The 27,768-nt window shown below is 40.3% G+C and overlaps 1 protein-coding gene across 1 annotated transcript in view; it reads left to right on the top strand.

Annotated features, from left to right (window-relative positions):
• LOC149226741 (uncharacterized) overlaps positions 1–27,768 on the top strand; it is a 300,204-nt gene that overhangs the window by 152,853 nt on the left and 119,583 nt on the right. The gene's annotated exons all lie outside the window — the stretch shown is intronic.

Raw genomic sequence — 27,768 nt, 5'->3', positions numbered from 1 at the left:
AATGTATTGTAATATTCTAGGGGAAAATTTCTGCCCTAGGATTTCTGTAGCAGTTAATTTTCTTCCTCTAATATAGTAGCTAAATTTAATAACATTGTAGGTCCATTCAATGGTGCAGTAAATACTTTATCATTCAGTAGCTCGATTCTTTTGTGAAAACAGCAGTGCAATAATCTTGGCAGAACAATACATTGACCATCAACATATCAACACATAATTCAGTTCAAACAGCTATAGTTCCACAACAGAATGAACTGCAAACCACACAAATAACTATCAACTGAGTTCAACAAAATTCAAGTGCCCTAACCAGAGGTCATAGAGTTCTGTTCTATATAATTTTTGGAAGCTAATCCTACTTAGGGAACCAGTTCTGGCCTGCAACAGTCTCGGCCTCCCTTCTATTATTAGACCTGAAGCAAAAGGTTACTTGGGAGTGGGAGCGGGAACGACATTTTCAGAAGCTCCCAGTTTGGGAACGATTCCGGGAACGTTTTTTTATATATTTTATATATATTTTTATATTTTTTATATTTTGATACATATATGTCAACAAAAGCATGTAGAATGATGAATTAGATATAAAAAGCATAAAAAACATAGATTGAACCATATAACAACAATCATCTAGAAGTTATAATCTTCATCAACCACGTCCGCAAGTTAGTAACATACAACATATTGAGTCTCATGATTCATCAATCTTAAAGTTTCAAGCTTTCAAAATTCAATATATAACATTTATCATAATTGATCGCCAAAGTTGTACTTGTAAGCTAAGTGTAACCATTACAACAAAGAATATCTAACATGAAATGAAATGAACCAACTTTCAACTTTCACATGAAGCATCATATTCACAATTCATTACATTGAGTTATAATTGCGAACTTCAAACTTCAAACTTAAATTGTCATATATTGTTTACAAAAAATATCATAATAAATATGAAAGAGTCAACAATTATTAAAACTACTAGAAACTAGAAAAGACAAGTAAATCTATCATCTACAAATGTCTAATTTCTGAGCAAGTCGTGGTGGTCTTCTAGGAGTCTCCTCCCGCACAATCGCACGACCAAAACCAGAAGGCACATGCCCTCCACGTGATGATGTACATGGAGGCGGCGACAACAAAGGAACAAGACTTGGAACTCGAGCATTGGCACTGCTACTGGATGGTGTTGGTGGCATGGTTGTTGTTGCTTCATCTTCATCTCTCATAAGTTCTGCTTCCAATTCTTCAAGATGTATAGTGTCATCCTCCAAATTATCGTCCTCTGGGTGGTTGTCCCAAATTTTGTATGTTGGATCCTCATAAGCCCGATCACAATAATGACTCTACAACCTCAAGTTGTAGTGCACATAAACCAAGCTTTCTGCCCGGTTTTCATTGAGTCTATTTCTTATCGCATTATGTATGAAGCGGTAGGTGCTCCAACACCTCTCTGCAGAAGAAGTATTTACAACTTGTGAGAGAACTTTTTTACCAATTTGGCAAAAGTCCCATACCGCCTTATGCTTCCCACCATGTGAGAGCATCAAATCTGTTTCTATCTTCCATTGCATGCAAAGAACCAAACAAACCAGTGCAACTGAAGTATATGCCTAATTCAAGACGCAGATTAGCACACTCCTCCCTGTCAGGTACCAACTTGTCTAATGCTTGCATATATCCTGTAGATACCTCTAGATCTGTATGGGGTTTGACCCTAACCCCTGTTGAAGAATCTAGGGCAAGTGGGATTAATGTGATTCTTCTAGACTTGATAACATTTTGTGAAGTGCTTTTACAATTTATCTTAGCTTGATCTTCTTCTTATTATTAGTGTGTGTGTTTGCTTCATCAAACTGCTACCAAAACAAAGAGATAGAACACAATATGTTTGGCTTTCTGCTAGGGCCAAAACCTCTCCCCCTTGGAGAGGAAAACCCGCACAAAATTCTTCTTATAGAGATTCTAATTGACGAACATCGAGACCTTGACCCTTGACCTATTATGCCACTCCAAGACCAAGACACCAATCCTCTTCTTTGTCACTGCTAGGATCATCATCATTGCTCCACCATTGAGGCCATCACTACTGCACCACAAAGATCGTCATTACTGCTGCACTATGACTGTACCTTCATTGAGATCTTCATCACTGCTACACCAATGCTACATCTTCATCGAGGTCTTTGTTATAACATATGATAGCTGAACTAAATTTTTCATCATGATTGCAACTATGTTGAGGTCATGACTATGTTTAGGATGTATGCCACATCGAGAATCTCCTCATGAGACTGTAACTATGTAACTATGAGATCACATGGATACTCCACATCACACATGACCGTGTTAGGTATGCCGAGACAAAGATCACGATGTCCATCCGAGAAACATAGGATTGCTGTCCTCATCTGAGATTCTTAGCCACTTCATTTATCCAAAATACTATCCCATTGCACTTTATCTGAGATGTCTGCTACCCTGTACCTTGTTCGAGATTTCAGAGGTCTGAGATAATGTTCTCTTGTAATGCGGATTACAGTCCTTGTTCTTCACCAAATCATTTGAAAAAAGTGCAAGTTCTTGCACCTCCGAAGTTGCAGAGATATCCGAAAATTATCTGATTGTAATTCTGAACTTTACATGCCTATTTATATTGGTTTGACTCTGTATTTGAGCTGACATGACCAAGTTAATTGTTGTCATTTATATGAGCCGACATGTCATCTTTTAGTTGTTTAATTCATTTTTGCAGGCCGACATGATGTTGTCTTCATCGTTTTGCTTGTAGTTTTCTTTGTTGAAGAATGGTGCTTGTCTTGGAGGGCTTCTTGACACTAGGTTGACCCATGTACATTGCATAAATTCTCATAAAGAGCTCTTAACATAATCTTGACTCTTTAACTTTCCTAGACCTATGGAATGAGCAAGAAACTCATTTATATAATTATATAAAAATAATATTTCTTTTTCTTGGCAAGTACAAAGATCAAAACTACATTGACAAATACCGAACCTAGTTACACTTTTCTTCAACTCTGCCTCTTAACTAGGGAGGTATTTACAATGATACTTGGTTATTCTTAATTTGACGAATTTCTCATAAGAAGAATCGAATCGGTAATCCCATCTGTATAGCATAATATCAATCAACATTGTCATAGTGCAAGGCCTTGACTAACAGCGCCATCTCTCCACGAGACCATGAGGTACAATGCCGGTGAGACGATTGATTTATAGACACCTTCATCATTGTCTCTCAAGGTACATACCCACCCGGGTGTTCATTGAGTATGATCTTCTAGGACTATTCTTATCTTGGGTTCCCAACCCTCAAAGAATATTGATCCTCTTGCCTACTCTTATCTTGGATTCTCTACACATCCTCAAAGAGTATCTGATGCCAGATGATTACCCAATCCTCCTATTCTTTCTTCCCAAGTGAAGACAAGAATGTTGTGTCTATCATGTTTCTACATTTCCATTCATGGCCTTCATCTAGACTTACGGCTGCTAGTCCTGGTCTAGTGCATGACACATGACATGGAAAAACACAATTGTCACTCCTTTGTAATCAGGGTGATCTTAATTCAAACTCCCTCTTGATCAGGGACCTGTCAGAGCTCCCTCTTAGTTAGGGACTCTTTTATATATCAGTGACCTTTTCTCTGTGGGTCCTTCAGCTACTTGATCAACTTCTCTCCTTGATGTCATGAAATTTAGTTGAGCTTCTTCCTTGTAGGGAAACAACCATTGTTCACTTTCCTTCTTATTCCGTCATGTCATTCCTTTCTTCATGGAATGTGGCCTTCTTGGTACATATCTGGAAACTTCTTCATATGGCTACTTCTTCCTCATCATGTTTCTTTCAGGAATTTCCATCCACCATATGAATGCTAGTTGTACTTGTACTTACAACTCTTGTGCCAGTAGTCTTGCATGAACTCATCCAGATATTATTCAAGAAATCAAAACATAACATTAAATCAAATTGTACCTTTTGAGATGGCTGTTCATCATGACATCTTCCTGTAGGTATCAACATCCTTCATACATGTTGACAGATCTCCCAAAGATATCCATTGTCAACGGTCTTCATCTTTTTCAGACTTTCATCAGAGTCTTCATAACTTTCCAGGAGATTTCCTAGTCAAATCTTCTTGGTCTTTTGGATGTTGATTGCTTTCATCATAGTTGCATATCTCACGATCTCTTCCTTCCTCACACATTCCATTTCCAGGAGATTTCAATAAGAGTTTCTTAGTCAACTACCTCATACTTCATATGAGGACACATTATGTTGATTTCATCTAATATGACTTATGCCTTCCCGCATTCTTTTAGAGGAGAAGATCCTTTTTGTCTTGATCATGCTTCTCAAGATAGAAGTAATGATCAATGTTACATGCAACCATATGACATGACATTATAATATTAAATACAAGCATACATACCTCATTTTACCTTTAGGTCATCTAGGCTTCTTCCAGTAGCTTCCTTGTTTGAGAAGATCTTCAATCCCTTGATCTACTTCATGTGATCACACCATTATCCCATGCATTCCATAAGTTGGAGTTCCTGATGAAACACTTGCTTCGTCTCTAGATTAGTGAACCCTCTAATAAGGATTCCATCAAAGAACTTTGAGGATCTTGCATATCCCTATCTGGCAGATGTTTCCTTTTTGCCTTGATGTATGATGAGCCTTGTCCTAGATGATGTCTGTCTTTCCTTCAATATTCAATGAGATTCCCAAGAGCTATATCCTTCATGTTTGGTTGCCATGGATTTTGTCCATTTTATCCTTCATGATTCCCATGGTGATGTCACCAGCTCTTGCTGCTAATGCTTCCATGATGCCATGATGCATCTTATTATCATAATCACAAGATATAGGAGCTTATGATAGGACCTTTTTGTGAGGGATGCTGTCTTACTCATAGGAGAGATTTGTTACTCCCTCTTTACTTAGCTCTTTTCTTCAACTTCCTCCATTTTTCAGTATTATGAGCTTCCAAAATCTTTCTATAGCATTGAATCTTAACTATATGTTGGGGTATTTATCCTCAATAATTGCTTCCGCTGCCTTACAATTAGCAGCATTATCAGGGATGACTTGGATGACATTGTATGGCCCAATACGTTTAATTGTTTCAAGTAATGGTTCTGCGATGTTGATGCCGGTCTTGAACTTCTTTGAGTAATCATATGCTGAAAGAAAGATGGCAACACTAACAGTCACAACAAGAACACTTATCAATGGCTTGCCTTTTACATTTGTCCATCCATCAAATACAATGGACACCCCATGCTCAGTCCAAGAATTTGTCATTCTACTTAAAGAATGTGATATTTTTGTTTTTTTTATGATCAAGTCCAACATTTCTAACCTTGTCATACCCAAGGCTCTTGTATCATTTAGGGGCATCGTTGTGGCATAAACCATTTCATGCCAATAAGGTGAGCGAAGAACATTGAATGGTATCACACATGCATAGAGAGATCGATAAATTTTTGAATCCACATCATTTATACACCCTTCATCAAGGAAATATGATATAGTTCTACGCCTTAAAGAGATGTTTGGTCTTGTGCCACCATATACACTGCCATGGGAGGATTCTGAAGGAGTTCTTTGTGCATGTTGATGTGATTGTGAGCTATGTTCAAAGAAACCCTTCAACTTTTAGATTTGTATTGGGTTTCCTCCTCTTCGCTTATGTATTTGGCTCTATCTGGCTGACACACTTGCACAAGTTTTGATTCCTATTGGTTTATCTTCATCCCATGGCCTTTTCCCACAGAGGTGCCTTTTGGCACGGGTGTATGAACCTGTGTAAGTTTTGTTGCAATGGGGGCATTCAAATTTAGTGTTTCCACCCCCTTTCCCTCCTTCAAGCCTAGAAACATATTTCCACAATGGGGTTTGGTCTTGTTTAGTTTTTTGTGCTGAATCATGTTCACTCTCTTCCTCCTCACCAATGTACTCCTCTTCGGGGTATTCATCAAATCCACTATAACCCACTTCTTCATCCTCTACTTCATCATGGTCAACCCTCTTTCTTCTACTCTCCAACACCATAATAACCAAAAAGGGAACCAAGAAGAAGAAAATGCCAAGCCATATAAACATGATGTTTGAACTTTGAAGTTTTGAGTCTTCAAAAAAATGGAGGAATGGAATGGGAAATAGATAATTTTTTTTATTTAGTAATGAACATAAAAAAATGCTAGATTAGGGTGTAGATTCTACCTCTTTGGACTTCAATCCCAAGCTCCAATCTCCTCTTGCAAGCTCCTCAAGCTCTTCTTTCCAACCTCCAAACTCTCTCTTCTCTTCTTACTCTCAATGGATGAAGTGAATAATGGGAGGGGAGAGGGTCTATTTATCTTTTTTTCCCCTCCCTTTCCTCTCTCCTCTCTGCCGCCGACCGTCGCCCCTCCCTCTCGGCCGCACAACCTTTTTTTCACCCCCGATGGACGGGAGCGTTTTTTAAGGGGGGAGCAGTCGGGAGCGATCGCTCCTCGACGGAGGAGTGTTTTTTAAGGGGGGAGTGGTCGGGAGCGATCGCTGCCCGACCTCTCCTTTTAAAAAATGCTCCCGGAGTGTACTTGAGGGGTCAAGGAGCGAACGCTCCTGGCCGCTCCCCTAAACACTCTCGAAAAACCAATGAGCGTTCTTTTTTTGCCGTGAGTGCGCTCTAGAATAGCTTCTGATCGGAGCATGAATTTGGAGACAGGATGTGATGGGGGTGGGGGGGGGGGGGGGGCGCTCCCCCACAACCTTGCTCGAGCCACTGTACTATTTCTCCTTCCTGTTGTAGGATCTGAACTGCAGAAAATAACTCGAGCTATAGGATGGAGTGCCCTTGCATTCCTGTTGTAGGATCTGAACTGCAGAAAATAACTCGAGCTATAGGATGGAGTGCCCTTGCTAGCCTGCACAGGTGTCTCTCCCACAGACTGAGCTTGGACAGCTTCGGGGGTCTCTTCCAGACCAGATCTGAGCTTCCAACAAAGGTCCAAATTCTTCAAGTCACAGGATGCGAAATTTCCAGCCACCGATTCACACAGAACTTACTTGGGATAGCCCAGAATCTCTGGTTTGCTCATAAAACTCTTATATTACCACTGTGATTTTGTTTCCTCCCTCGCTGAGCATTTAGGATAGACTTTGCTTTAGAAACTAGGGCTCAAACTGTACCAGAATTCTGCTATCTATGCCCTCAGATCCGCTTACTTTAGGAGAAACTTGCTTTAGGTTCTGTCTTAGGAAGAGTTCATTAGATCTAGACTAGAGCTCCCTTCGCAACTTGTCCCAGAACAAGCTTAAAGAACCAGTAGAAACCCTTGCTATCTCTCAGATAATGTTCCTATGCTAAATCAAGGAGTAAAACCCAACAAAATTTCACTGCCTTTTCCAAATAGTATTCCTGTACCAGAACTAAGAGAAAAGATAGAATGGTGTCAACTACGGTGGAATCTTTCACCACGGAAATTGACAAGAAGAAAGGGGTCTTAAAATCCTTAGAGCTTATGCTCAAGAAACAATGAATAGATCCACACAATGCTGCCCCAAAAATGAATTCAACCCTTTTGTATTTATAGATTTTCTAGAGGGGTTTCTTCTTAATTGATTGAGAAAATTTTACTTCAAACCCCAATTTTGAGTTTCTTTGCCAGCTGCTCCAAAAGACACCCAAACATTGAGTATTTTGGGGTTTTCCCCTTTATTGAGGACTATAGCCTACAAGGATGGATAGGCTACTTTGTCTCTCGTTAATTCTCAATTTGAGGTAGACATTATGATAATTTGGTAGCTCAAGGATAAATTCCGTCCATTGGACAACCTTTCTGATCCAGAGAAGTCGCTCTTTGCCCTTGGAAGAATTTAATTTGGTCAAGGAAAAATATAATTTTTAATGAAAAACCCACAAGTACATAAAAGGACAGGTCGGCCTAAAGGACAAATTGGGTCTCCTCCAATGCATATAAATACAAATCAAGGTCACTTCATTTGGACATCATCGCACATCTCTTGTTCTCTCTCTTCTCTTGATTGGTTTGTACAAGTCTGCAATTGGAGGTCCTAGCTCACACGTGCCAAGGGAAGAAGGGCAAATCTAATTTCTACATTGACTTTTTTGTTTGTGGTAGTTTGACCATCTGTTGACCAGATTTGACTTACTTTGACTTGAAAAAATTCTAATTTTTGGAGGCCCTATTGACTGGTGAAGGAACCAATCTTTTCTGGGCAATTTGACTTGGGTTGACCACAGGTCTGCTGACTGAAGTTTGACCACAGAATTTTGAAGTTTTGACTTCCTTTTTGAGGACTGTTTTGATTGAGATTTGACCAACAAGGAAGGCCAATTTTTTTGACTGTTGATCGAGCTCTTTTAGAGGAGGCTTGACCGTTGAGGCATCATTTACTGTTGTTGACTTTGACAAAAAATGCAGATTTGACTTTGAAGCTCATCTTTTTGTATATTGGTTGGTTGATCACTTGGATAGTCAAAGATTTGACTTTGAATTTGTTGTTGATGAAATTGGAATGTTGTATCTCTCTGCTGAACACTTGATGAGAATCTAATAGAAGAAGAATTTGAAAGGGTTTCCCCTCTTGTGGGGGTTTTTCTTGGTCTTTGACCAAATCTTGTGTCTCTTGCTATTGCTCTTGGTCATCTTCTATTGTGTATTGGATTTACTGTTCTATCTACAATTGCTCATTTTCATTAGAAGATTAAATTTATGTTAAGTTATGGTATGTTTTATGCTTATAACAGTTTACTTCTTTTTCTTATTATATTCCACAGATTAGCAATCACATGTACATAAAGTAAAGTGTAGATAGAACATTAAACGATCCACAGAAAACAAGCCAAGACAAGAGACACAAGATGTGGCGGCTAGCCAGGGACAAACCCCACAATGTGTGGGGAAACCCTTTGATCAAATATTCTTTTATCTTCAATAATTCAGCAGAGAGAAATAGTACAATAAATCTGATTCATATCAGCAGTAGCAAACCCTAGATTAGCAGCATCAGCATTAGCGACTTCATCATCAAACTAGGGCAGACGATATCTCACAAACGGACCATCGGATCGGCTTGATTCCACCACCAAAAGTTACGGTTTCCAGAGGAGGTTCAGATGAACCTACATCGCAGTTCAGATGAGGAGATCTTCTAGTCCACGCAGGTCAATTTTTACTTCTGCAGTTGCAGCTTCAGTTTCAACAGCTTCCGGCTTCAAACTAGGGTAGTCGATATCTTGCAAACCGTCCGTCGAATTGACTTGATTCCACCACCAAAAGTTGTGGCTTTCAAAGGAGGTTCAGATGAACCTAGATCGTAGTTCAGATGAGGAGTTCTTCTAGTCCACACAGGTCAATCTTTACTTCTGCAGTTGCAGCTTCAGTTTCAGCAGCTTCCGGCATCACATGTGTGAGGGAGAGACCCTTTTCTGCGCAGTAGAGAAGAGACTCCTTTTGCGCAGTAGAGAGAGAGAGATGTGATGAGATGAGTGAGTCCAAATGAGGAAAATTCCTCCTGTATTTATACACAACGTTGGTGTTTGAAGAGATGCGACTGTTGGGCTTCTGAGCCTACATGAGTTGTAGGTCGGCTTGATAAGAATTCCATAATCAAAATAAATTCATATCTCCATGAATACTTATCGGAATCGGATGATCTTTATATCAATCCTACACCTCTTGAGGAGAGGAATCTAATAAAAATATTATCAGCCATGAATAAGGTGACCCACATAAAGTTTTGCTCTAGTTTCCAATTTTAACACTCCCTCTCAACTAGGGAGAACTTCATTTGCAATCTGTCTATCGGTCGTTACTATTCATCCATCAAATGCACTGCCCTGTACAGCCTGACCCTTGCCCTGCTCTGCTCTATTCTACCTGTTCTGCTTTGTCTTGTTCTGCCCTGTACTGATCTGTACGACTTTGCTCTGTTATGCGCTGCTCTGCTTTGTTCTGTTCTGCTTTGCTTTTGTCCGAATTATGAAGAAGAAGAAATGATCGAGGATGTATCATACTGACTCAAAGTCAGTCTCAGAGTATGTACCACTGGTCCCAACCAGTCTCAACCAACCCGAAGTCAGCGTCATAGTGAGTACAACTCCATTGGTCCCAGACCAGTATCATCCTCCACTGACTCAAAGTCAGTCTCAGAGTGCGTACCACTGGTCCCAAACCAGTCTCAACTGAACCGAAGTGAGCTTCATAGTAAGTACCACTCCTACCACTGGTCCCAGACCAGTATCGCAGTCTCAGAGAGTGTACCACTGGTCCCAGACCAGTCTCAACCGACTCGAAGTTAGTGTCATAGTATGTACCACTCTCACTGGTCCCAGACCAGTACTGCACTGACACAAAGTTAGTCTCAGAGTATGTACCACTGGTCCCAGACCAGTCTCAACTGACCCGAAGTCAGTTTCATAGTATGGTACAACTCCTACCACTAGTCCCAGACCAGTATCATTGATCCCAGATCAATGGAGGTCATCCTAGCATAGGGAGTACGGTAGATACAACGATGCATCCATCGGTACTACTATGGTTCCTAACTTCATTTCCCTGCTCATTGATCAGATGAGAGGTACTTCCCATGAGTCCTAGACTGCATGGGTAGGATGCCTCGACAGGAGAACTAATCAATCCCATCCTCACAGGAGAACACATCAATCTTGCTATAATCGCCATGGAGAACACATCAATCCAGGCCGCCATGGAGAACACATCAATCCAGGCCTCACAGGAGAACACATCAATCCTGCTACAGTCGCCATGGAGAACACATCAATCCAGGCCTCATAGGAGAACACATCAATCCTGCTACAATCGCCATGGAGAACACATCAATGCAGGCCTCACAAGAGAACTAATCATCCTGCTACATAGGAGAGCAAATCATCCTGTTCCACAAGAGAGCGAATCATCTTGTCCCACAAGAGAGCGAATCATCTTGTTCCAGTGCGCACCACGAGGGGAGGGTGAGTCACCCTGTGGTTGTATGTTGCTCCAGTAAGAACCACAAGCCCTTAAAGCTCCCAGAGCTCAATGTATGCAACATGCAGGACCCTTGTACAAGGGTTTCTTGACGACTCCAAGTCGTTTGAGAAAATCACAGATTAGATCTTTCCTCGGGGCTTTGACAAGGTGTATCAACCTGTACATCATCTTAATGCAATGGAGCCTCCTTGCTCATCGACTACCATATCCTAGATGATGTCTATTTGCTGGAGCAATCGACGAACACGAGATTCCTCAATAATCGAATCCTACCTCTGGTTGTTACAGAGAATCACATTGGTATCCAATGTAAATCCAAACAACTCACTGAAGAGCTTTCGCAACCAGACTGCCTCACAGGAGGCCATGTTGGCAGCAATATACTCTGCTTCGGCGGTGCTCAAGGCCATCGACTTCTGCTTCCTGCTCATCCAGGATATCGAAGCAGATCCCAAGGAGAAACAACACCCAGAAGTGCTCTTACGGTCCTCCACATTGCCTGCCCAATTAGCATCTGTGTATCCAAATAGTCTCACATCTTCGGCAGTGTATCTTAACCCATAAGTGATAGTGCCACGAAGATATCTCAACAGATTCTTGGCACCAATCCAATGTATGTGGTGGGGTTCAACCATATGTTGACTCAACGTGTTGACTGCGAAGCATATATCTGGACGGGAGTTCACTAAGAACATTAATGCTCTGACGAGTTGCCGATACTTGGTAGCATTTCGTAAAACAGGTCCAGCAGCACTACTGCTTAACTTCTTGAAGTCAAGCTCCATCGGGGTAGTTACAGGCTTGCAGTCCACCATACCGAATCTTTCCAATATCTTCACCACATATTTTCCTTGAGATAGGAAAGTTTCTCCTGGCTTCTGCCACACTTCAAGTCCTAGGAAATAGTGCATCAGTCCTAGGTCCTTCATTTCAAATTCAGAAGCCAACTCCCTCTTACATTTGAGAATGAGAGGGTCTGCACCTGTTAGAAAGAGGTCATCCACATACAACACCAGTATGAGAGGTTTATCATCTTCAATCTTAAAGTAAAGGTTAGGATCGGCTTCACTCCTAGTGAATCCCAGCTTCATCAAGTAGCTATTGATCCTCTCATACCATGCTCAAGGTGCTTGCTTCAGCCCATAGAGAGCCTTCAACCCGCATACATGAGATTTTCGATCATAAATCTCAAATCCTTCGGGTTGCTCCACGTAGACCTCTTCTTTGATCGAACCTTGCAAGAACGCGGTCTTGACATCCATCTGATGTAGGTTCCATCCTTGTGAAGCCACAAGGGCTATGATCAAGCCGATGGTCGTATATTTGGCAACAGGTGCAAATATCACATCATAGTCTATACCTTCCTTCCGGGAGAAACCACGAGCAACAAAACGAGCCTTATACTTTTCCGTACTTCCATCTGCTGCATGCTTTATCTTGTAAAGCCATTTGGAAGTAACAACTGTCTTGTCCTGGGGTCTGGGTACTACTTCCCAGACATCATTCTTCATAATAGACTCATATTCTTCGGTCATAGCATCCTTCCATACTTGATGCTTGACGGCATCTGAGAATGATGGAGGCTCATTTTGTATGATCGTGCTCATGATGGTCAGCTATCCTTGATACCTGTTAGGTTTCTTACTTTCACGAAAGGTTCCTCAGGGTGCAGCATGTCGTTTAACATCATCAAGTATCCCCCTAAGCGATGAAGGCCTCTTCCTAGAAGAGGGAGGTTCGGGGGGATAAATAAGATCCATGGGTTCCTCCACATCAGGCATCATCTATCCATAGAGGTAGCTTCCACAATCGTACGGTTCTTCCTTTCTCTCACACCATTCTGCTCAGGAGTATGTGGTGTAGTAGTCTCCCTCTTAATGCCAGCCTCAGATATGCTTGAGTGAACCAATTGTAATATATTGGAAGTCTTGCTTTGGCTTGAGGGGAATGGTCCCCTTTTGAGCTTTCCTCCAGCGCATCCTGGACATACACTACCTTTCTCTACTCGAAATTCGGGCATCCCTGTCACCATTTGTCTTATACCGAGTAGAGCTTTATAATGAAGGTGGGCAAAACTCCAATGCCAAAGTTCAGACTAAAGAGATGTGTCATAAGACATGACACCTAGCGGACTTCCACCGACCTAATATGAAGAATCAACTTGAAACCCAAGAGTGAAAGCATCTTTAACATTATTTTTCCATATACGTACCTTGCCATCGCTGAAGGTTACCTTGTAGCCTTTGTCTTCCATTGCCGAGATGGATACCAGGTTCTTTTTGAGATCAGGTACATATAATACATCTTGTAAGTGAATCGTATTACCTTGATTCAATTTGAGAGAAACATTGCCTACACCTTTCACGGGGTATTTCATGTCATCTCCAAGGACAATTTCCAAGTTAGTTTCTTTCTCTACTAGATTATGGAGTACTTCTTTGTAACCAGTGAAGTGTCTTGAGGCACCACTATCAATGAACCAAATTCCCATTGAGTCCGAAGGAGCGGAGGTAGATAGAGCAGCTGGTAGATAATATTCAGCCTACTTATTGTCAACAATGTTAGATTCATACCTGGAATTTCTAGCCTTCTTGAATGGTTGTCCCCTTCCTTGATTCCCAGTTCTGCTCTTACCTTTGTTATTGAATTTGTCATTCCTTTGATTGCCATTAGAGGGATTTTGATCATCGTCCCGGTGTGAGTCCTTTCTATCAGGGCACTCCCTTGCATAGTGACCTACTTTATCGCAGATGTAACATTGTCCTTTTCTTCCACCCTTAGGTCCAGCCTTTCTTTTTGATTTAGACCCAGAATTATTTCTTTTCTTAGCATGAGAAGAAAAGGCAGCAGGAGGACCTTTAGGCATGGGCATTTCTTGCTCTTCTACCCTTGTTTCTTCTTGAATGCATCTAGCCATTAATTCCTCGAAACCAGGAATTATATTATTGTTCAGAAGAGTAGTCTTGAACACGTACCATTCGGATGGTAATCCTCCAAGAGTCGTGAGTGCCATTTCTCTGTCAGTAATAGTCTCCCTAATAGATAGGAGATCGTTCTTGATCTCGGTGATTCTTAAGAAGTATGCTTGCATACTCTCATCTTTACCCTTCTTGATTTCCCTCAGCTTATTTCTAAGAAACAAAACTTGATTTGCATCATTAACTTTAAATAAACTCACCAGTCTATCGTAGATTTCCTTGGAGGTGTCTAGTTCAGAGATGTAGGCCACCAAGCGCTTGTTGATAGAGTCCCAGATGATCTTCTTCGCTTTAATTTCTTCGTTCTTCCATTTGTTCCTGATAGCAGGAGGTGCATTTGATGAAGGCTCAACAATATTGCCTCTCACATGATCCAACATTCCTTGATCCTCAAGGGTTAGATCGATAGACATCTTCCATCCGTGATAGTCAGCTTTCTCACAGAGCTTGTCTTCGGCAGGAAAGAGTGTTGAGGACCCCATCGTTCTTTTAGGATAGCCTTGCCAATCTTCTCTTCGGTGATTGCTCTTGCTCTTGCTCAGGCTTTGTCTTCACCTCAGCTCTGATCCTATGTTAAATTATGGTATGTTCTATGCTTATAATAGTTTACTTCTTTTTCTTATTATATTCCACATATTAGCAATCACATGTACATAAAGTAAAGTGCAGATAGAACATTAAACGATCGACAGAAAACAAGCCAAGACAAGAGACACAAGATGTGGTGGCTAGCCAGGGACAAACCCCACGATGTGTGCGGAAACCCTTTGATCCAATCTTCTTTTATCTTCAATAATTCAGCAGAGAGAAATAGTACAATAAATCTGATTCATATCAGCAATAGCAAACCCTAGATCAACAACATCAACATTAGCGGCTTCGTCATCAAACTAGGGCAAATGATATCTCACAAACCGACTGTCGGATCGGCGTGATTCCACCACCAAAAGTTGCGGCTTCCAGAGGAGGTTCAGATGAACCTACAACGCAGTTCAGATGAGGAGATCTTCTAGTCCACACAGGTCAATCTTTACTTCTGCAGTTGCAGCTTCAGTTTCAGCAGCGTCCGGCTTCAAACTAGGGCAGTCGATATCTTGCAAACCGTCCGTCGGATTGATTTGATTCCACCACCAAAAGTTGCGGCTTTCAAAGGAGGTTTATAGGAACCTAGATCGTAGTTCAGATGAGGAGATCTTCTAGTCCACGCAGGTCAATCTTTACTTCTGCAGTTGCAGCTTCAGTTTCAGCAGCTTCCGGCTTCACATGTGTGAGGGAGAGACCCTTTTCTGCGCAGTAGAGAAGAGACTCTTTTCTACGCAGTAGAGAGAGAGAGAGAGATGTGATGAGATGAGTGAGTCCAAATGAGGAAAAGTCCTCCTGTATTTATACACAACGTTGGTGTTTGAAGAGATGCGATTGTTGGGCTTCTAAGCCTACATGAGTTGTAGGTCGGCTTAATAATAATTCCATAATCAAAATAAATTCATATCTCCATGAATACTTATCAGAATCGGATGACCTTTATATCAATCCTACACCTCTCGACGAGAGGAATCTAATAAAAATATTATCAGCCATGAATAAGATGACCCACATGAAGTTTTGCCCTAGTTGCCAATTTTAACAATTTATTTAAAAGTGATTGCTAATTGAAGCAAGAATTGGGCTATAAGTGATTGTGCTAGCATAAAACAATGGAAAATTAACATGGTATCAGAGCTAAGGTGAAGACAAGCCCAAGGAGACGAGACAAAGAAATCACCTTTGAAGGAATCTATTTGCTCGAGATGTCTACCTCTTACTTCAAAGATACATAGATGCTAGGTGACTCATCAAATTTTGCTGCTTGGAAGATTAGGTTGGAAGTGACATTGGATGAAAATGATGTTTTGGAATATGTGAAAAGAAAAGTATTTGAGCCACTAGAAAATGCTCCTGCTGCTGCCAAGGCCAAGTATAAGAAAGCTGAGTTGAAACCAAGTGAATACTTATTGATTCTTTAAAAGATCATTTGCTTACTTAGATTCGAAAATTGAAGAAGTCCTAGGATATCTATTACACGCTGGTTGGGATGTAGGACGTCAATAATTTGAATCACATTCTTTCCTTGAAGAATCAACTCAAGGACATTAAGATGAACAAGGGGGAAACTGTGCAATCATATGTCATGAGGATATCCCAACTAAGAGATCAATTGCAGACTGCTGGAGAACCTATATCTGATAGAGAGCTGGTGCTCGTTACTCTTTAAGGCCTTCTTCCTATTTGGGAAACCTTCATTACTACTATAAGCAACAATGATAAGTTCCCGACATTTGATGAGCTCGTTGGTAAGTGCACTCAAGAAGAAACCAGGATGATATCTAGAGGGAGGATTCAAAATCATGAGGAAGGAGATTCCTTTGCATTTGATGTGCAGGACAAGAAGAGGAAAGAAAGAGGAAGACCATCTGGTTCAAGAAAGCCTGCCCCTGAATCGAAGGACTCCAATAGAAGCTTAAGGAATATTGATTGCTACAATTGTCACAGGCATGGTCACTATGCCTGAAATTGTTCGGAAAGAGAGATGCTCCAAGGTCCAACTACAAAAACAATCATGTTTTCAACAACAACAAGTTTAATGATAGAAGAAGAAGAGATGATAGAAAAAGAAGCGATGCTCTTGATGATCGTGAACAAGGCCATTGTCCTCAACAGAGATCAAGAAATTCAAGGTATGGAAACAATGCTGCTGCTACTCAATCTGAATATTTTCTTATTTCTGCTCTTTCTAGTTACCCTCCAGATTTGTGTGATAGTTGGTTGGTAGATAGTGGGGCCTCTAGATATTTCTTTTGGTATCGCGAAGTCCTCTCAAATCTGGTTGAGAGGGAGACCAATCTAAAGATCATCCTTGGGGACAACTCTACTTATTCTGTGAAGGGTTTTGGTTCTGTCAAATTTCATTTGGATTATGGGGAAACCATACTTCTTCATGATGTTATGTATGTACCAGGTTTAAAGAAGAACTTGGTATCTATATTTGCTTTGGAGGACAAAGGAATGAGAGTTTCTTTCATAAGAGGAAAGGTCCTCACCTGGCCGATGGAATCTCGCATGAGGGATGCATTAACCTTAGGATCTAGAATTAAAGGACTCTATAGAGTCAATGGAAGACCGCTGCGAGCAATGATACATTATAGCAATCATCAAAGTAAATTATGGGACTAAAAGTTTGTTCATCTCCACTATGAAAGCCTGCCTAAATTAAGGAGTGTTGAAAAGTGGAACTAGGTTCTGTCTTCATAATGACATGTAACCATGATTTCATGTAATGTGATGTAAAGAAGAAAAATAAATTTATTGTATTGCTTGCTTCATGGGTTTCATGAGCAAGAGATTTTATTTTTGAGTCAAGACTCCCATTGAGAGTCTTTAGGAATTATTTGTCATCTAGTCATAAAATGATAGAGTCATTGTCATGTAATGAAGTCATGTTACACTTTGTAAAAGGTCAATCTTGTCTATGAAAAGTATCCTCCAAAACCTTGTCACTTATCCTCTTCAAGTCGGCCTACGACGATGGAAGAACATGCTAGAAGAAGTCTGCCTAACTAATGATCATGTTGGCCTAAAGGACATGAGATGAAGTGTATATATAGCCACACTCGGCCTCACTTAGAGGCAAGTAACTCGACATACATTCGATGTAAAGAAGTGCGAAGAAAGAGGCTACAAAGAGAACTATGAAGAAGAGAGAAGGAGGATTCTTTTGGGCATAGCGAAGAAGGTTTCTTCTGGGTCAACGAAGAAGGTTTCTTGTGGGACAAGGTTTCTTCTAGGTTAGCAAAGGAGTATTTCTTCTGGGAAAAGCGAAGAAGAGTTTCTTCTGGGCATAACGAAGGAAGGTTTCTTTTGGGATAGCGAAGGGAGGATTCTTCTGGGGTTAGCGAAGGAGAGGCTCTTCTGGGGTACCAACATAAAGATCTTGACTAAAGATCGAGATTCTTTAGAGGAAGCTAGTGAAATCATAGAGGCTGAGTTTCTCTAAAGGAAGTCAAGAAGAAGCAGTGTGAAGGATAGAGACCGAGTTTCTCTAGAAGGAGCTGAGGAGAGCAGTTCAAGAGCAAGAATAATGTCGAGAAAGGGAAGAGGCAGAGCATCAAGGTTAGTGACAAGGCTCTTGGGAGGATAATAGAGTCAAGGGTCTTTGTTATGGTCTTGGTACTCATCAATTGAAGATCTAGAAGAAGAATTTTGGTCGGGTTTTCCTCTCAAGAGGTGAGCGGTTTTGGTCTTGGATGACAAGCCTACATACTATGTCACTTGTCTTTTATTGTGCATATTGGTAATTGTATTGATGAAAAGAACACAATAAAACATAACGAAGAAAAGATTATAAGCTAAGAAGTAAAAGTATATCACAAGCACTTATCAAGCAGAGAAATTTTTTAGGTATTCATGCCCTAGATTTGTCAACATGGTATCAGAGCTTAGGTGCTGAAGTCAAGAAGGGGCATTCAATCAAGAAGACATCAAGCAGTGGAAGAAGGATCGTAGCAGATTCAAGGGCTACCAAGGTCAAGATCTTCAAAACCCTAGATCGAAGAAATCTACACCAACAAGAGTCTTGAAATCATCTTCAAGAAATAAGGAAGACTAAAACATTCAAGGAGGATCGTGAATCAAGCTCTCCCTCATCAATCTCTCAAGAAGAAAATCCTCTATCAACATCAAGATTAAGGAGGAAGAAAGCATCAATTTCTCAAGTAATTCTATGACTATATCTGATAATATCAAAATGCCTTTTTGCAAGGAAAGCAATAAATTGGTTGGGGCTGCAAATTTCCTTGCATGGAAGAAAAGGACAGACCTAAATCTTATTGAGAATGAGGTCATGGATCACATCAAGGGATCGATAACCCAACCTCCAAAGGAAGATACTCAAGCACATGCTAGATTCATGAAGGGAGAAGTAAGAGCCCAGAGGATTCTTATAGAATCTATAAAAGACTCTCTAATCCCATATGTATCAAAGTTGGAGAATGCAAAAACTATATATGACAAATTGGTAGAGTTGTTTTCTGTAAGTACTACAGGAGAAGTAATCTCATTAAGGCAAGAACTCCACAAACTAAAGATGTCCAAGGAAGATGGAATAGCCTCATACTTTATGAGGATATCAGAAATTCGAGATCAACTACAAGGACTAGGAGAAGTCATGTTTGATAGAGAGATGATCACAGTGGTACTAAATGCACTACTGGAAGAATGGTGTAACTTCACTTCAAGTTTATATGAGAAGAAAGAAACTACTCCATTTCAAGATCTATGGTCACTGTGTAAGATCGAAGAAATCAGTCTCGAGGCAAAAGTTGATGTTGGACCAAATGAGTAGAATCAAGCATATGCTGCTATGGCAAGAAGAAAAGGGAAATTTGGAAAGTTTGGTCCTCCAAATAAAAAGAAGAACATGGCCAAGATAAGATGCTATGGATGTCAGGAACTTGGGCACTATAGAAGAGGTTGTCCTAAACATAAGAAGGACAAGAGGGATAGGGAAGAAGGCCATATTACCGAGGAAGTGAAAGAACCAGCGACAAAGAAGCTTAAGAAGGAAGAAGTAAAAGATGTCTACTATGAGTAAGATGATCTTCTTCACTAGAAGGTACTTTTCATTTGTAATTTAAAGATAGGAAGTAATGTAAATAAGATAGGATGCATTAGATTAGAAAATAGCATTGTAATAGAAGCAGTAGAAGTAGGAGCTCTTGACATGGGAAGCAAAAAGGATGTCTGGAATTAATTCTTTTAATTACAAAGAATGGGGGCTCTTGGAAACCTCATTGAAACCTCAAGTGATACTTAGAGAAAGAAGTAGAGGTCATCATCGACTGGGATAATCATACAATAGTCAATAAGGAAACATCTGCCGAGTGAGGATATGAAAGATCCTTAAGTTTCTTTGATGGAATCCTCATTACAGGATTCACTGAACTAGAAAGAAAGCAAGTGTTTCATTAGGAATTCCAGCTCATAAGATTCAAAGAATGATGGTATGATGACATAACAATGAAGCACTTCTAAAGGATAAAGTTCTTTCGTTCAAATGAAGCTGCTATAGGAAGTCTGGATGACCAAAAGGAAGGATGAGGTATGTATGCTTACATTGGATATTATGAAAGTCAGGTCATATGGTTGCAGGTAATATGGATCACTATTTCAATCTTGGGAAACATGATCAAAAGAAGAAATGATCTCCTCCTTTGAAAGATTGCAGAAAAGCATAAGTCGCACTAGAAGAAATCAACATAATATGTTCTCATATGAATCATGAGGAAGCTAACTACAATTGAGGAGCTTTGATTGGAAGCTCCTGGGAATGAAGTTTGAAAATAACGGAAGAGATCGTCAAATATGCAACAAAGGTAGAAGGCATTCAACATCTGAGACCAAGAAGAGTTGACTAGAATATCTCCCTGAAAAGATATGAAGACTCTGATAGGAGTCGGAAAAAGATGGAGACCCTTGACAATGAATATCTTTAGGAGATATGTCAACATGCATGTAGGATGTTGATACCTATAAGAAGATGTTATCACAAAAGATCATCACAAAGGTAATTATGATTTAAGTGTTCATTTCTTATTTTTGAACTAATATCTGGATGGGCTTATGTAGGTCTGCCAAAGGGAAGATCTGTGGATGACTTCCAGGAAAACCATATAGAAGGATGTAAGATCCTTCCAGAAAATATGGCATGAAGAAAGTAGCATGACATGAAGCAAAACCAGATGGAAAATTGATGGATCACTTTCTGATGAAATAAGGACATGACTAACTCATGGATGAAAGTGATGGATGGTTTGTGCCCTATGAAGAAGTCCCCAAAGATGAAGACTCCACAACAAAGAAGAAATTCATGACATCGAAGAAGAGAGGAGTTCTTCAAGTAGTTGGTTGTTCCATGATCTCCACATGAGCTGCTGTAGGTCCCTAGTTAAGAGGGAGCCTGAAAAGAAGTTTCTTACTTGGAAGAAACCTAGAAATTCCTAAGCCAAGAGGGAGCTTAGGTACATTCCTTTTTGTAGGAATGAGTACATTCCTTTATTGGAATATGTCCTCCCTATTTGAGAGGGAGAGATAGACACATCATTCTGGTCTTCACCTAGGAAGACAAAATGGAGGATTGGGTAATCATTTGGCATCTGATACTCTTTGAGGATGAGATAGGGCATCCAAAAGAAAAGTAGTCGTGGAGGAACGATATTCTTTAAGGGTTGGGGAGTCCAAGATAAAATTAGTCCTCATGCAACACACCATGAATACTTGGGTAGGGGATGTTCCTAGAGAGACAATGATGAGTGTCTATATATCATTGGTCTTGCCAACATTGAGCTCAGATCTTGTGGAGAGATGGAGGTGTTAGTCAAGGCCTTGCTATGTAACAATGCTGGTTGATATGATGCTATACAAATGAGTTACCAATCTGAATTCTTCTTATGAGAAATTCTTCAGATTGAGAAAGTCCAAGTACCATTATGAATACCTCCCTAGTTAAGAGGGAGTGTTGAAAAGTGTAACTAGGTTTGCTCTTCATAATGACATGTAATTATGATTTTATGTAATGTGATGCAAAGAAGAAAAGTAAATTTATTATATTGCTTGCTTCTTGGGTTTCATGAGCAAGAGATTTTATTTTTGAGTCAAGACTCCCATTGAGAGTCTTTAGGAATTATTTGTCATCTAGTCATAAAATGATAGAGTCATTGTCATGTAACGAAGTCGTGTTACACTTTGTAAAAGGTCAATCTTGACTATGTAAAGTATCCTCCAAGACCTTGTCACTTATCCTCTTCAAGTCGGTCTACAACAATGGAAGAACATGCATGAAGAAGTTGGCCTAACTACTTATGATCATGTCGGCCTAAAGGACATGAGATAAAGTGTATATATAGTCACACTCGGCCTCACAAGCAACTTGACATACATTCAGTGAAAAGAAGTGCGAAGAAGAGAGAAGGAGGATTCTTCTGGGCTTAGCGAAGAAGGTTTCTTCTGGGTCAGCGAAGGAGTATTTCTTCTGGCTAAAACGAAGAAGAGTTTCTTCTAGGCATAACGAAGGAAGGTTTCTTTTGGGGATAGTGAAGGGAGGATTCTTCTGGGGTTAGCGAAGGAATGGCTCTTCTGGGGTATCAAGATAAAGATCTTGACTAGAGACCGAGATTCTCTAGAGGAAGCTAGTGAGATCATAGAGACCGAGTTTCTCTAAAGGAAGTCAAGAAGAAGCAGTGTGAAGGATAGAGATTGCGTTTCTCTAGAAGGAGCCGAGGAGAGCAGTTCAAGATCAAGAAGAAAGTCGAGAAAGGGAAGAGGAAGAGCATCAAGGTTAGTGACAAGGTTCTTGGGAGGATACTAGAGTCAAGGGTCTTTGTTATGGTCGTGGTAGTCATCAACTAAAGATCTAGAAGAAAAATTTTGATCGGGTTTTCCTCTCAAGAGGTGAGAGGTTTTGGCAACCCTAGAAGCAAAGTTTGTAGGATCATGAGACAGGTTCCATGATGATTTTGTCATAAGAGAATATGTGCTAGATGGGCCAAACATTGAATGTTTTAAGTGTCATAACTATGGGCACATGGCCCGAGATTGCAGGAATAAGGTATGGAAAAGGAAACAGGTACAAGAAGACCTAGTAGATAACAAGGTTTCAGCAATTATGCTTTCAGGATTTGTAAAAGCAAAAGGTCGCGAGGAATTAGCAGTTGCTTTAGATAATGACTCAAGTTAAGATGGCTCGTTAGGTGACTCACTATTTTGAACAATCTGGCTTGTTGACTCCTTAATGTTTGTAGAGGAGGAGTCTATGCAACAATATATGGCACAAGTCTACGATTGATAGGAAGGTAGTTTGAACAAGATAGCAGTTTCGTTACAAGTTCAGGGGGAGCAAAACAGTTGAAGGATTATAGATTACTAGGAACAAGGGAAGATTAGTCTGCAAAGGATATGCACAGGTTGAAGGAATCAATTTTGAAGAAACATTTTCTCCCGTTGCCAGAATGGAAGCTATCAGGATGTTTCGATGTTTCTCGCATATGCATGCTCGAGAAAAATCAAGGTCTACCTAACGAATGTTAAGTCAACCTTTCTAAATGGTGAATTGGAAGAAGTTTACATTGAACAACTCGAAGGTTTTCTGCTTACTGACAAAGAAAACTATGTTTGCAGATTAAAGAAGGCACTATATGGTCTCAAGCAAGATCCTAGGGCTTGGTATGCTCATCTTGATAGGTATCTACATCAACAAGGATTCAAGAAAGGAAGCGCTGACAACAATCTCTATGTGAAAGTGGATCAAGATAACTTAACAATTATTGAAGTATATGTGGATGATATAATCTTTGGAAGCAGTGATAACAGATTAAGTAAAGACTTTGCCACAAAAATGCAAAGTGAGTTTGAAATGTCTATGATTGGCGAACTGAAATACTTTTTAGGGCTTTAGATTTCTCAACAGGATAAAGGAATATTCATATATCAAACCATGTACATAAAAGAAATGCTCAAGAAATTCCAGATGGAAGATTGCAAGCCAGTCCTTACCCCCATGATAACAAGTTGCAAGTTAAGCTTAGAATATTCATCAAAGGATGTGGACCAAAGGTTGTATAGATCCATGATTGGTAGTCTCCTATATGTGACAGCCTCCCGGCTTGATGTGATGCAGGAAGTTGGACAAGTAGCAAGATTCCAAGAAGCACCAAAAGAATCTCATATTATTGCCGTCAAAAGAATTCTTCGATATCTTAAGGGCACAACGGAATATGGTCTATGGTATCCCAAAGGAAATGATCTGCTTATCCAATCTTATACAGATGCGGATTGGGCAGGAAGTGTTGATGATTGTAAGAGTACCAGTGGAGCAACATTCTATCTAGGTGGTTGTCTTGTTTCATGGTTAAGTAAAAAGCAGTCTTCAATCTCGTTATCCACAGCAGAAGCAGAATATGTCGCGGCAGCAGCTTCTTGTACTCAAGTTCTTTGGATGAAGCAAACTTTGCAAGATCTTCAAGTCAAGTTCGATGAGCCTATTCCCATCTTTTGCAATAACACCAACGCCATCAGTATCTCCAAGAATCCTGTGATGCATTCCAAAACGAAGCACATTCCGATTAAATATCATTTCGTTAGAGAGTAGGTCGCTGAAAAGAATATCAAGCTTGAATATGTTGGCACAAAGGAACAAATTGCTGACATCTTTACCAAACCATTACCTTGTGAAGCATTTGAGTATCTTTGCCAAAAGCTTGGGATTCTCCCAAGTTTTCATTAGACTCTTTCTCTTATCTACTCGAGTAGAAAGGGGGAGTGGAGGTGTGTACAAGTCCGTAGGATGACAATCTGTTACCCTTTGCCATTGATGACAAAGGGGGAGAGAAGGCAGTAGGAAGAGGTGTCATGATCGCAGGGGGAGTACTTGTGTTGCCATCAATGCCAAAGGGGGAGATTGTTGATCAGTGGTTGTCATTGATGTCAACCCAAGCAGCACCAGGGGCTACCCCGATCTTGCATGGGCATTTTGACTTGACAACTTACTCTATTTCGAGTCAATGATCTTCTAGATGGATTCTACTCGTTGATATGTTTCCGTTGATATATGGCACGCCAAGTAATTCTTCACAGTTTGAGATATATTCATGTTTGAAGTTAGTAACCCCAGTTAGTGTGCTAAAACCCTATGGGGTTGTGGCATGGCACTCATAATTGGTTGTGTTCATTGAATAGTCAATAATTGATAAACAATTTTTCTCCTAAAATCCCTCCAATGTTCACTTGTCGAGGACCCTCTCAACTCAAGACATTCATATAAATAATGACCCTCATATCCTCCTCTAGTAGGGATTTTATGGCTTTAAACAGGTCATCGTTGCATTTCCGCTATAACCTTTTTTCTACGCAGCTTCAGAAGCTAAAGTTAAAACCCATTTGAGCCAAAATCTTGATCAACCTCGTGATCGAATTTCAGATCTTGGTTCACTATATTTTCAGAGATATGATTTGAGGAAGTTAGGGTTTTTGCAAGCTCCTGAATTCTATGTCAAACAGGTGACGTTGGGAAAATCGTCATAACTTTCTCCTTGAGCATTTGTTAAAATTGGACAACTAGGTCCAAACTCCATGTTCTGATGCTCAGATTAAGAGGCTAATATTTTTGTTGGATTCCTCTTTCTGAGAGGTGTAAAATCCATATAAAAATAGTCTTAATCCGATGAGCAGAACTTATATTTTGAATTTATTATTCTTAATAAATTATATGTGCAAGGTCAGCCAGTTTTGTAATGTAGGCTCACATGCCCAACAGATGTGTCACACACCCTCATTGATGGATATATATACAGGAAAAGTTGGAGAGAATTTGAACACAACACAACTCACATCTTCCTCTCATCTACTGGTTGGAGGGTTGTTGTGACACATGCTGGGCTGGCTGACCAAAGGAGACTTTGCTGGTTGAAGCATCCTGTTGACCGCCGAAACGAACACATACATTTTTCTTGTTTCTGATTTGTCTTCTGTAAGATCTGCTTATATGTTCTATCTGCATTTTGCTTATCTACTTGTATGATTGCTGTGAGAAAAGTGAAATTGCTCTTAGCATAGAACATCTACAAAACTTTACATGGTATCAGAGCTGAGGTGAAGACAAACTCACTTCAAGTGATCTCCTCTCCACGTCTTGGGTTTTTGGAGAAGGAGATTCACACTAGATTACGCCGGCCTAGTATGATGCCCTAACGGAGAACGCAGTCATGAATTAATACGCTGTTCTAAGCAGCCCTAAACGCAGTTAATGGATGCCTTTATATAGAGGACCATATACGCTATTCATAACCCTAAGCTAATGCGCTGCAATGAAGACTTCTACACATAGTCAACGTGATGCCATATACGCTGTTCATTATACACGGTTCACACATGATGAGGAACGCAAAGTCTGACATAGTATACACATGCAGTCATAGCATTAACACGCTGTTATGTAGCCACAGAGAGATTGATATAGTATACGTATGTATACATCACACAGTCATTGCACTAACATGTACGCTGTTATAGTATACGAAATATTAACGAATGGAAGCCGCAGTAATAACATGAAGAAGCAGTAATATAATAGCACGCAGGTTCATGGAAGCCGCAGTAATAACATGAAGCACACAGGTTCATATTAATGTCCTGAGGTGCAGTCACAGTGAACGCATGGGACGCAGTCATCTTCATGATCAAAGGTAAACGCAATTATGGTTATATATATGCTGGACTTGAAGCTGTTCATGGTTATATATAGATACGCCGGTCAAGAAAACACATACGCAATCAAGAGTGCCAAGTCATCAAGCCGAATTGATGAAGAGGTAAGCCGTTGTACATCGTAGCCATCGTAATACACTGTTCATGGTTATACGCAGTCTAGGGTTACGCAGGGCATAAGATTAATACGCAGGTCCTCTATCTAGCCGCAGTAAGCATCAGGCTTATGAAGAAATATAAACACAGTCAATGGGTCAATAAAACGTAGTCAACGAGACCTGTTCACGCAACAGAACTTCGCATTCCTCTCTGCCATTCTACGTGAACTTGGGATACATATATACGCTATACAGGTGCAGTTATGATCTCGACTGTATGGAGCAGTAATGACTTCGATGAGGACGCAACAGTGAGGCAAGTTCTGGGCTAAATACATTCTCAAATTGCAGGTGAAAATCTCGGATAGATGGACCAGAGAAGATCTCAGACGAGGATGCAGTTTTGGCATGAAGTCTGGGCTAATCATATTCACGGCCTAATAGAAATCACAGTGATCCTGAAGATACTGTCTCAGTCTCGGCATATAATCTCGTTGAAGAGAATTTCAATGATGACTGTGTCTACTGCAATCTCAGCAGTGACAATCAAATCAAGAGCTGCAGTCTCGGTATACTCAAAGGGAGCAGTGATGGATTTACTCTCTCAGATCAACGAAGGTCATGTTGAATATTATCTCTATTTCATATATATTACTGTCTCAACATAACCAGATTAATGAAGTATGTTTCGGTGATGACATTGATTCTCGACATCCCTGAAAAAGGAGATATACCATATCAATAGTCTCCATTGTATTCGGATCTAGTGATCTCGACATGAATATGATCTCAGAAGCAGTCACAATGACAAGGATCTCAAGAAGTAATAACATGATTATTACAGTTTAAGTATAATGAAAGAAGCAGTACAGCGAAGTGTTGTCGTGGTCTTTATGGTGCAGAGATCCTAAGGGCAACCATAGCGTAACAATGATATTGCGACAACAATGAAGTTCTTGGTGATGCAATGATGTTAGAGGAGCAGCAAGATGGTGATCTCAGCAGTGCTCAAGAAAGAGACTCATAATCCGCAGCTTCAGAAGGCCTGAATCCGCAGTCTGTTGACCCTATACGCATTCACAGTATAAGGAGGTCTGAAAGGACAGTGTTTCGATTGCTATAGATAAAAGAAGCATGGTGACAGCACATTGATAAGGGCTGTTCCTTAGGACTGTTTCAAGGTTGATAAGTCACTGTCATCAGATCAGCATATGTTATTAGTTGTTGACTGTTTGAGGATCATAGGCCTATCTTGCTGCTGGGCTAGGCCGCAGGCCATAGCGAGCAGCATAGGTTGTTCTATCAGTATTGGACTGCGTGGCCTACTACAGACTTGAAGGCCTTCATTATTGATGAGAAGGATAACTGCTGAAGCA

Source organism: Pinus tabuliformis, chromosome J, assembly GCF_031772625.1.
Source record: "Pinus tabuliformis cultivar Carrire ecotype Pingquan chromosome J, CPIR1, whole genome shotgun sequence".
NCBI lineage: Eukaryota > Viridiplantae > Streptophyta > Pinopsida > Pinales > Pinaceae > Pinus > Pinus tabuliformis.
This window is presented reverse-complemented; position numbering and strand designations above follow the sequence as displayed.